The 10,267-nt window shown below is 37.7% G+C and overlaps 1 non-coding gene across 1 annotated transcript; it reads right to left on the reverse strand.

The window, feature by feature from the left end:
- Positions 1 to 777: 777 nt before the first annotated feature.
- Positions 778 to 885, reverse strand: LOC112780154 (small nucleolar RNA R71). The gene has a single exon (XR_003191010.1). It is a non-coding gene; the product is annotated as a small nucleolar RNA R71 (small nucleolar RNA).
- Between the last annotated feature and the right edge of the window lie 9,382 nt (positions 886 to 10,267).

Here is a 10,267-nt window from a genome sequence, read left to right on the forward strand (position 1 = left end):
AATTCAATTTAAAAACAAAAATACTTTTATTTTAATTTATTTAATTTTCGAATTTCTCTTCTCCTCATCTCTTTCTAATTATTTATTCATCTACTAACACTTCTCTTCATCTCAAAATTTGAACCCTCTCTTCCTCTTGGTGTTCGAATTTCTCTTCTCCTATTCCTTTCTTCTTCTACTTACATAAGGAATCTTTATACTGTGACATAGAGGATTCCTCTTCTTTTCTGTTTTCTTCTTTTTCATATGAGCAGGAACAAGAATAAGAACATTCTTGTTGAAGCTAACCCTAAACCTAAAAGGACTCTGAAGAGGAAGCTAAGGGAAGCTAAAGCACAACTCTCTGGAGAAAATCTGACAGAAATTTTAGAAAAAGAAGGAAACATGGCCGAAAATAATAACAATGCAAGGAAGATGCTTGGTGACTTTACTGCACCTAATTCGAATTTACATGGAAGAAGCATCTCAATCCCTGCCATTGGAGCAAACAATTTTGAGCTAAAACCTCAATTAGTTTCTCTGATACAACAGAATTGTAAGTTTTATGGACTTCCATCCGAATATCCCTTTCAGTTCTTAACTGAATTCTTGCAGATCTGTGATACTGTTAAGACCAATGGGGTTGATCCCGAGGTCTACAGGCTTATGCTTTTCCCATTTGCTGTAAGAGACAGAGCTAGAATATGGTTGGACTCTCAACCTAAAGACAGCCTGAACTCTTAGAATAAGGTGGTCACAGCTTTCTTAGCCAAGTTTTTTCCTCCTCAAAAGCTTAGCAAGCTTAGAGTAGATGTTTAAACCATCAGACAGAAGGAAGGTGAATCCCTCTATGAAGCTTGAGAGAGATACAAGGAACTGACCAAAAAGTGTCCTTCTGACATGCTTTCAGAATGGACCATCCTGGATATATTCTATGATGGTCTGTCTGAATTATCAAAGATGTCATTGGACCATTCTGCAGGTGGATCCATTCACCTAAAGAAAATGCCTGCAGAAGCTCAAGAACTTATTGACATGGTTGCAAATAACCAGTTCATGTACACTTCTGAAAGGAATCCTGTGAGTAATGGGACACCTCAGAGGAAGGGAGTTCTTGAAATTGATACTCTGAATGCCATATTGGCTCAGAACAAAATATTGACTCAGCAAGTCAATATGATCTCTCAGAGTGAATAGATTGAAGGAATCATCCAACAGTACCAAAAAGGCCTCTTCTGAAGAAGAAGCTTATGATCCTGAGAACCCTGCAATGGCAGAAGTGAATTACATGGGTGAATCCTATGGAAACATCTATAATTCCTCATGGAGAAATCATCCAAATTTCTCATGGAAGGATCAACAAAAGCCTCAACAAGGCTTTAATAATGGTGGAAGAAACAGGTTTAGCAATAGCAAGCCTTTCCCATCATTCACTCAGCAACAGACAGAGAATTCTGAGCAGAATCCATCTAGCTTAGCAAATATAGTCTCTGATCTATCTAAGGCCACTGTAAGTTTCATGAATGAAACAAGGTCCTCCATTAGAAATTTGGAGGCACAAGTGGACCAGCTGAGTAAAAGGGTCACTAAAACCCCTCCTAGTACTCTCCCAAGCAATACAGAAGAGAATCCAAAAAGAGAGTGCAAGGCCATTACCTTACTTGGTGTGGCCGAACCCAAAGAGGAGGAGGAGGACGTGAATCCTAGTGAGGAAGACCTCATGGGACGTCCAGTGACCAATAAAGAGTTTCCCTTCGAGGAACCAAAGGAATCTGAGGCTCAATTAAAGACCATATAGATTCTATTGAACCTCCTTCTGCCCTTCATGAGCTCTGATGAGTATTCGTCCTCTGAAGAGGATGAAGAGATTACTGAAGAGCAAGTTTCTAAGTACCTTGGTGCAATCGTGAAGCTGAATGCCAAATTATTTGGTAATGAGACTTGGGAAGATGAACCTCCCTTGCTCACCAATGAACTGAATGCATTGGATAGGCAGAAATAACCTCAAAAGAAACAGGATCCTGGCAAATTCTTAATACCCTGTACCATAGGCACCATGACCTTTGAGAAGGCTCTTTGTGACCTGGGGTCAGAAATAAACTTATTGCCACTCTCTGTAATGGAGAAACTTGGGATCTTTGAGGTGCAAGCTGCCAGAATCTCATTTGAGATGGCAGACAACTCAAGAAAACAGGTTTATGGACAAGTAGAGGACGTGTTAGTAAAGGTTGAAGGCCTTTACATCCCTGTTGATTTCATAATCCTAGACACTAGGAAGGAAGAGGATGAATCCATCCTCCTTGGAAGACCCTTCCTAGCCACAGCAAGAGCTGTGATTGATGTGGACAGAGGAGAATTGGTCCTTCAACTGAATAAGGACAACCTTGTGTTTAAGACTCAAGGATCTCCCTCTATAACCATGGAGAGGAAGCATGAAAAGCTTCTCTCACTGCAGAGTCAACCAAAGCCCCCACAATCAAACTCTAAGTTTGGTGTTGGGAGGCCACAACCAAACTCTAAGTTTGGTGTTGAACCCCCACAGTCAAACTCTAAGTTTGGTGTTGGGAGGTCCCAACAAAGCTCTGAACATCTGTGAGGCTCCATGAGAGCTCATTGTCAAGCTATTGACGTTAAAGAAGCACTTATTGGGAGGCAACCTAATGTTATTTAATTATATCTATTTTATTTTCCTTTTGTTATTTCGTGTTTTAGTAGGTTGATAATCATGTGGAGTCACAAAAACTACTGAAAAATCAAAAATAGAATGAAAAACAGCATTAAAAATAGCACACCCTGGAGGAGAGCAGTCTAGCATTTAAACGCCAGAAATAAGCATCTGTCTGGCGTTTAACGCCAGAAACAGGCACCAAGCTGGCGTTTAACGCCAGAAACAAGCATCTGCCTGGCGTTAAATGCCAGAAACAGGTTACATTTGGGCGTTTAATACCAGAAACAAGCAGCAATCTGGCGTTAAACGCCAGGATTGCACAGCAAGGGTATTTTACACTTCTAATTGGAGCAGGGATGTTAAGTCCTTGACCCCACTTGATCTGTGGATCCCACAGGATCCCCTCAGGATCTGTGGACCCCACAGGATCCCCACATCTTCTTCTCTCCTCTTCACACCTTTTCATAACTCTCTTCCCCAAATACCCTTCACCAATCACCTCAATCACTCTTTCCCATCACCTCTTCACCACTCACATCCATCCTCTCTTCCCATAAACCCCACATACCTCCAAAATTCAAACTCTTTTCCCTCCCAACCCCAACCCTAATGGCCGAACCCTAAATCCCATCCCACCCCTATATAAACCCCTCTTTCCTTCTTCATTTTCACACAACACAACCCTCTTTTCTTACCCTTGGCCGAATACACCTTCTTCCTCCATCTCCTCCATTCTTTTTCTTCTTCTCCTTCTTTCTCTCTTCTTTTGATCAGGGACGAGCAAATATTTTAAGTTTGGTGTGGTAAAAGCATAGCTTTTTGTTTTTTCATAACCATTTATGGCACCTAAGGCCAGAGAAACCTCTTGAAAGAGGAAAAGGAAGGCAATTGCTTCCACCTCTGAGTCATGGGAGATGGAGAGATTCATCTCAAAGGTCCATCAATACCACTTCTATGAAGTTGTGGCTAAGAAGAAAGTGATCCCTGAGGTTCCTTTCAAGCTCAAAAAGAATGAGTATCCGGAGATCCGACATGAGATCTGAAGAAGAGGTTGGGAAGTTCTCACCAACCCCATTCAACAAGTCAGGATCTTAATGGTCCAAGAGTTCTATGCAAACGCATGGATCACTAGGAACCATGATCAAAGTGTGAACCCGAATCCAAATCATTGGCTCACCATGGTTCGGGGGAAATACTTAGACTTCAGTCTGAAAAATGTAAGGCTAGCGTTCAACTTGCCAATGGTGGAAGAGAACGCATGCCCCTACACAAGAAGGGTCAACTTTGATCAAAGGTTGGACCAAGTCTTCATAGACATATGTGAGGAAGGAGTTTAATGGAAAATTGACTCAAGAGGCAAGCCGGTTCAATTAAGAAGGCATGACTCAACCCAGTGGCTAGGGGATGGCTAGAGTTCATTCAACGCTCAATCATTCCTACTAGTAACCGGTCTGAAGTTACTATAGACCGGGCCATCATGATCCATAGTTTCATGATTGGAGAGGAGGTGGAAGTTCATGAGATTATACCTCAAGAACTTTACAAGGTGGCTGACAAGTCCTCCACTTGGGCAAGGTTATCCTTTTCTTACCTCATATGCCACCTCTGCAATTCGGCTGGAATTGACATAGAGGGAGACATCCTCATTGAAGAGGCCAAGCCCATCACTAAGAAAAGGATGGAGCAAATAAGAGATCATGGACCTCAACAAGAGCATGAGGAAATTCCCCACCATGAAATCCCTGAGATGCCCCAAGGGATGCACCTTCCTCCACAAAGCTATTGGGAGCAAATCAACACCTCCCTAGGAGAATTAAGTTCCAACATGGGACAACTAAGGGTGGAGCATCAAGAGCACTCCATCATCCTTCATGAGATTAGAGAAGATCAAAGAGCTATGAGGGAGGAGCAACAAAGGCAAGGAAGAGACATAGAGAAACTCAAAAGCACCATTGGTTCTTCAAGAAGAGGAAGACGCCACCCTCACTAAGGTGGACTCATTCCTTAATCTCCTTGTCTATTTATTTTACTATCTTTTGTTTACTATGCTTTATGTTTTATTTATGTTTATGTCTTCACTATATGATCATTAGTGTTTAAGTATTTATGTCTTAAAGCTATGAATGTCCTATGAATCTATCACCTTTCTTAAATGAAAAATGCTTTAAAAACAAAAGAACAAGAAGTACAGGGTTTCGAATTCATCCTTGAAACTAGTTTAATTATTTTGATGTGGTGACAATACTTTTTGTTTTCTGAATGAATGCTTGAACAGTGCATATGTCTTTTGAAATTGTTGTTTATGAATGTTAAATATGTTGGCTCTTGAAAGAATGATGAAAAAGGAGACATGTTATTTGATAATCTGAAAAATCATAAAAATGATTCTTGAAGCAAGAAAAAGCAGTGAATACAAAAGCTTGCAGAAAAAAAAAGAAAAAAAAAAAGAAAATGGCAAAAAAAAAAGAAAAATAAAAATAAAAAGCAAGCAGAAAAAGCCAATAGCCCTTAAAACCAAAAGGCAAGGGTAAAAAGGATCCAAGGCTTTGAGCATCAGTGGATAGAAGGGTCTAAAGGAATAAAATCCTGGCCTAAGCGGCTAAACCAAGCTGTCCCTAACCATGTGCTTGTGGCGTGAAGGTGTCAAGTGAAAACTTGAGACTGAGCGGTTAAAGTCGAGGTCCAAAGAAAAAAGAAGAGTGTGCTTATGAACCCTGGACACCTCTAATTGGGGACTCTAACAAAGCTGAGTCACAATCTGAAAAGGTTCACCCAGTTATGTGTCTGTGGCATTTATGTATCCAGTGGTAATACTGGAAAACAAAGTGCTTAGGGCCACGGCCAAGACTCATAAAGTAGCTGTGTTCAAGAATCTACATACTGAACTAGGAGAATCAATAACACTATCTGAATTCTAAGTTCCTATAGATGCCAATCATTCTGAACTTCAATGGATAAAGTGAGATGCCAAAACTATTCAAGAGGCAAAAAGCTACTAGTCCCGCTCATCTGATTGGAGCTAAGTTTCATTGATATTTTGGAATTCATAGTATATTCTCTTCTTTTTATCCTATTTGATTTTCAGTTGCTTGGGGACAAGCAACAATTTAAGTTTGGTGTTGTGATGAGCGGATAATTTATACGCTTTTTGGCATTAGTTTTACATAGTTTTTAGTATGATTTAGTATATTTTTATTAGTTTTTAATAAAAAATCATATTTCTGGACTTTACTATGAGTTTGTGTGTTTTTCTGTGATTTCAGGCATTTTCTGGCTGAAATTGAGGGACTTGAGCAAAAATCAGATTCAGAGGTTGAAGAAGGACTGCAGATGCTGCTGGATTCTGACCTCCCTGCACTCAAAGTGGATTTTCTGGAGCTACAGAACTCCAAATGGCACGCTCTCAATTGCGTTGGAAAGTAGACATCCAGGGCTTTCCAGCAATATATAATAGTCCATACTTCGCCCGAGTTTAGATGACACAAACTGGCGTTCAACGCCAGTTCCATGTTGCATTTTGGAGTTAAACGCCAGAAACAGGTGAAACTACTGAGTCAATTACATGAGGCTTTGAGACCTGTGAAACTAGTAAATAACCGAGAGGATAGAGTGGTGTGGAAATATGATAGGCAAGGTATGTTTTCAACTAACTCATTTGTGCAGGTGCTACAGGAGGACATGCTTCCGGAGGAGGCAACAAGCTACAGCTTCACTAAGACCATTTGGAAAGGTTTGGTTCCACCAAGAGTGGAGCTATTTTCCTGGTTTTTTTTGATAGGCAGGGCGAACACAAAGGAGAGGCTAAGCCGGCTTGGGATTGTCAGTCCAAAGGATACTGTCTGTGTTTTATGCAATAACGAATTGGAATCTGTACATCACTTGTTTCTAGGCTGTGCTTTTGTTTGGCAGGTGTGGAGTGCTTGGATATTGGGGTTTGGCCGTCAATGGTCTTGTCCGAGTTTGATGAAAGAGCACTTTCTAAGCTGGACAGAGGAACCGAGGAGTAAGGAGGGTCGAAAGCAGCGGCTGAGAAGCTTTTGTGCGATTATTTGGAACATTTGGTTGGAAAGGAACATGAGGATTTTCAAAAATAAAAGCAAAGGTGTTGAAGAGATCATCAACATGACCGTAACTAGCATGGATGAGTGGACTTGTGTCGATCCCTTTTGTTGTTGATGGCTATGCCAAAGATGACTTGGGGACTTTGCTGTTGTGTTGTGATCACTTTCTCCATAGGGTTGTGGTATTTGTCTAACTCTGTATGCTCCACTTTATTGTGTTGAGCTTTTACTTTCAAAATAAAAATATTAAATATAATATAGAGTTGAGTCAAGTCAACATTTGTTTTCAGTGTAGGCAATATTTCTCACTAGAAGGATTAAAGGCGGTATAAAGTGGCCGGCAGAAAGAGGAAAAGGATAGATACATCATACATGATTTTTTTTTTCACTTTTTTAGATAACGGATCCATGATTTAACTATGCATAATTTCTCACAAATAATATTGTTATTTTTATTAAATGTTATATTTAGAGTCCTCCTCTTTAAATATATATGTAAAACAACACACATATTTAAGTCATGTCAAAAATTTGTATGGGAAACACTAATAAAATAATAATAATAAAAAGAACATAATTAAGTACAGATTATATAGATAATCTATCACATAGTGAAGTAACATATATTGTATATATGTATTGCAGGAGATCATGAAGATTTGATTTGGCGTTTCAAAGTCTTACAAAGTCCTGCAGGAATTGTGGAGCTTTTAAGAGCTCCGATCTTCCCTGGGGATATACTAAGCAACTTGATATTATTGATAATTCTACTCAACTATCGGTTAGTATACAAAACCAATAATAATGTTATTTTCACATTTTTTTTTAATTTATTCTTGATATAGATCCTTATCACCTTTTTTTTTTTTCACAAAATAGGTTGACTTGGAAGTGTTAAAGACAAAGAACCTTTTACTATTCATCTCTGGTCTTGACGACATTGAAGATGAGATTTGGGCACTTAAACCTATTTATGAATCATTCACAAAAAGAGAAGGACAAACAAGATTACAATGTTTTATGGGTTCCCATTGTTGAGAAATGGAACAAATTAAAAAAGAGAAGGAAAAATATGAGCATTTGAAATCTCTAATGCCATGGTATGTGGTTGAATACCTTTTACTTGTGAAAGGTTTCAAACCCCTCCAAGAAGCTTGGAACTATCAAGGGAAACCTATTGTGGTTGACTGGTTGTGGCTGATGCTCGTGGGGAAGTTAAAAACAAAAATGCATTGCATATGATTTTTGTTTGGGGCATCAAAGCATTCCCATTCAGAGAAGGAGATGATGAAAGTCTTTCCCTACATTGGAATTGGTTTATTTGGACTGAAGCAATCAAGATTAATCCAGAGATTCAACAATGGGTGGTAAGTGCATATATTCAATAAACTTTAGTTTTGAGTTATAAAATTGTATGTTTTGTTTTTGTAAATATTTTTTTGAAAAATGTTATTCAGTTTTTTTATTTAAAAAAAAAAGTTAAAAAGTACTTTAAATTTTGTGGATATTTTATTTTATTTTTTTTTTTAAATTTCAAGCATTTGTGCAACAAAAAAGATAATAAAGCAGGGTAATTTTTTTTTTAAAAAAATTATTTGTATATATTTTAAATTCTATTCAGCTTATAATATCTTTGAAATTGGCCATTAAATTTGTTTTTATTCCACCAATTATAGATGTGTTACGCAAAATGAAATACTAATGAGTTTTGAGCTTATTGTCATCAATTAAAAAAGGGTAGAAACTCAGGTACAATTGATTTTATTTAAAATTGATAATTGAGAGTCGTTAGATGATAATTTAGTCATAGCTGTTAAATCATTTAAAAACTCTCAAATCAACTTTATATGAAATTAACCGCACCTGAATTTCTACTTTTAAAAAAAATAATTTTACATAGAATCCACTAAAACTATTTTTATAATCCAGATGTGGATTATCTCTTAACTATTCTGCTTATAATTTTAAAATATTTGAAAAATAATAAAAATTGATCTAAATCAACCCAAAATAATTTTATAAATAAAATAATTTTAAATTATTATTTTCTTAATATTACCGTTATAATTTTGTCCTCCTACATATTCAAAGCAACCAATGCAGAGTAAAAATATTGATGAATTTTGTAAAGCATGCTACTTCCGATTGGTTAATGTAGTATACAAGTTTCTCATCATTACTGATTAACTCAAAATATATTCATGTGAATCAGGCCCGAGAAAACAAGTATGTGTTCGTTTATGGAAGGAACTGACATCAAATGGACCCAAACATTCGGCTCTCTTTCGGATTCCATCAAGAGAGGCCCAATTTTGAAGCAGACAGACACATTCATAGAACAATTCAACATCTCAAAGGTTGATCCAAAAACCGAGTCCAAGTTCTGGTGAACATAACAAACTCATTCCTAAGCAACATTCAGAAGAACAACTTCCAACTTGACTCTGTCCTCAGAGAGATAAAAACCTTGCTTTCAATGAAAACCGAGAAGGGTTGGGACATTTTAAGCAAGGGAGAGAACGTGTTAGTTCTTGGTTACAATGAATTGATGATGAGTGTGTTGGAAGGGTTTGAGTATTGGAGAAACAATGTTTTGGAGTTACAAGGTTTCGACAATGCTTTCAAGAACTACTACGATCAAGTCAGTTCGGGTGTTCCTCTTCACTGTCTCCAGTTTGAACTGAACAACATTAGCTCCGGCGTGCCCATGACGATATATGTCCGGATCAGTCCTGCGGAATGAAGATGGAGATTGAATCTGTGAACTACAAGTACTGCCATGGGATGCATTATGACCATGCCACTCAAAATGGTGAAGCTCAAACCCCTGTGCTCAAGAGGTTCAGCCGTTGATGAAGTTATGTAATGTATAAGTATGGACCTTGCATTATTGTGTCTATATTTTCTTAACTATTTTGTTGTTGACTGTGTATGTGTGTGTATGTGTGTGGAGATGAGCCTATACCTAGGTTAGTTTAACCTTGTAGTTGTATGGCAGTTGGCACCAAATAAAGTCTATGCGTGTTTCTTTCTTTTTTATTGGACATGTATGCTTGTTTAGTTTATGCTTCAATCAAACAAGGGGAGATTCTATGATGCTCATGGTGATTGTCAGCATTCCATGCTTTCTGTGGTATCAAATTAAGAGAGTGACATGTGTAAGCTGAAGCTAAATGGGGGTAATGAATTCGTGTTGCGATTTTGTTGCTTTTGTTTTGATTGTTTGATGGAGAATGATTAATTAACGGTTAATCACAAATTATAGATTGTTGGATAATAGACTAAAAGTTGGTGGTGCATGTGAAGTTGGTTAAGGATAATGAAAAATTAAAAACTGCCCAAAAAAAATACTAAAGTGGCTAGCTGAAAATAAAAATGCAATCAACCGCAAGTTGGCACGGATAGATGAAGGATTAGTCATTGAGTTTTCCACATGATAGATACTCAGGTGTAAATCAAAAAAAAAAAAAAATCAAAGTGCATGAATGAACGCATTTTTTTCCCCAACAAGTAATTAAAAGAAAAGGCTCTCCTAAAAGTCCAAAAGAAAAAAAATGAT

This window comes from Arachis hypogaea, chromosome 19, assembly GCF_003086295.3.
Source record: "Arachis hypogaea cultivar Tifrunner chromosome 19, arahy.Tifrunner.gnm2.J5K5, whole genome shotgun sequence".
In the NCBI taxonomy this organism is placed as follows: Eukaryota; Viridiplantae; Streptophyta; class Magnoliopsida; order Fabales; family Fabaceae; genus Arachis; species Arachis hypogaea.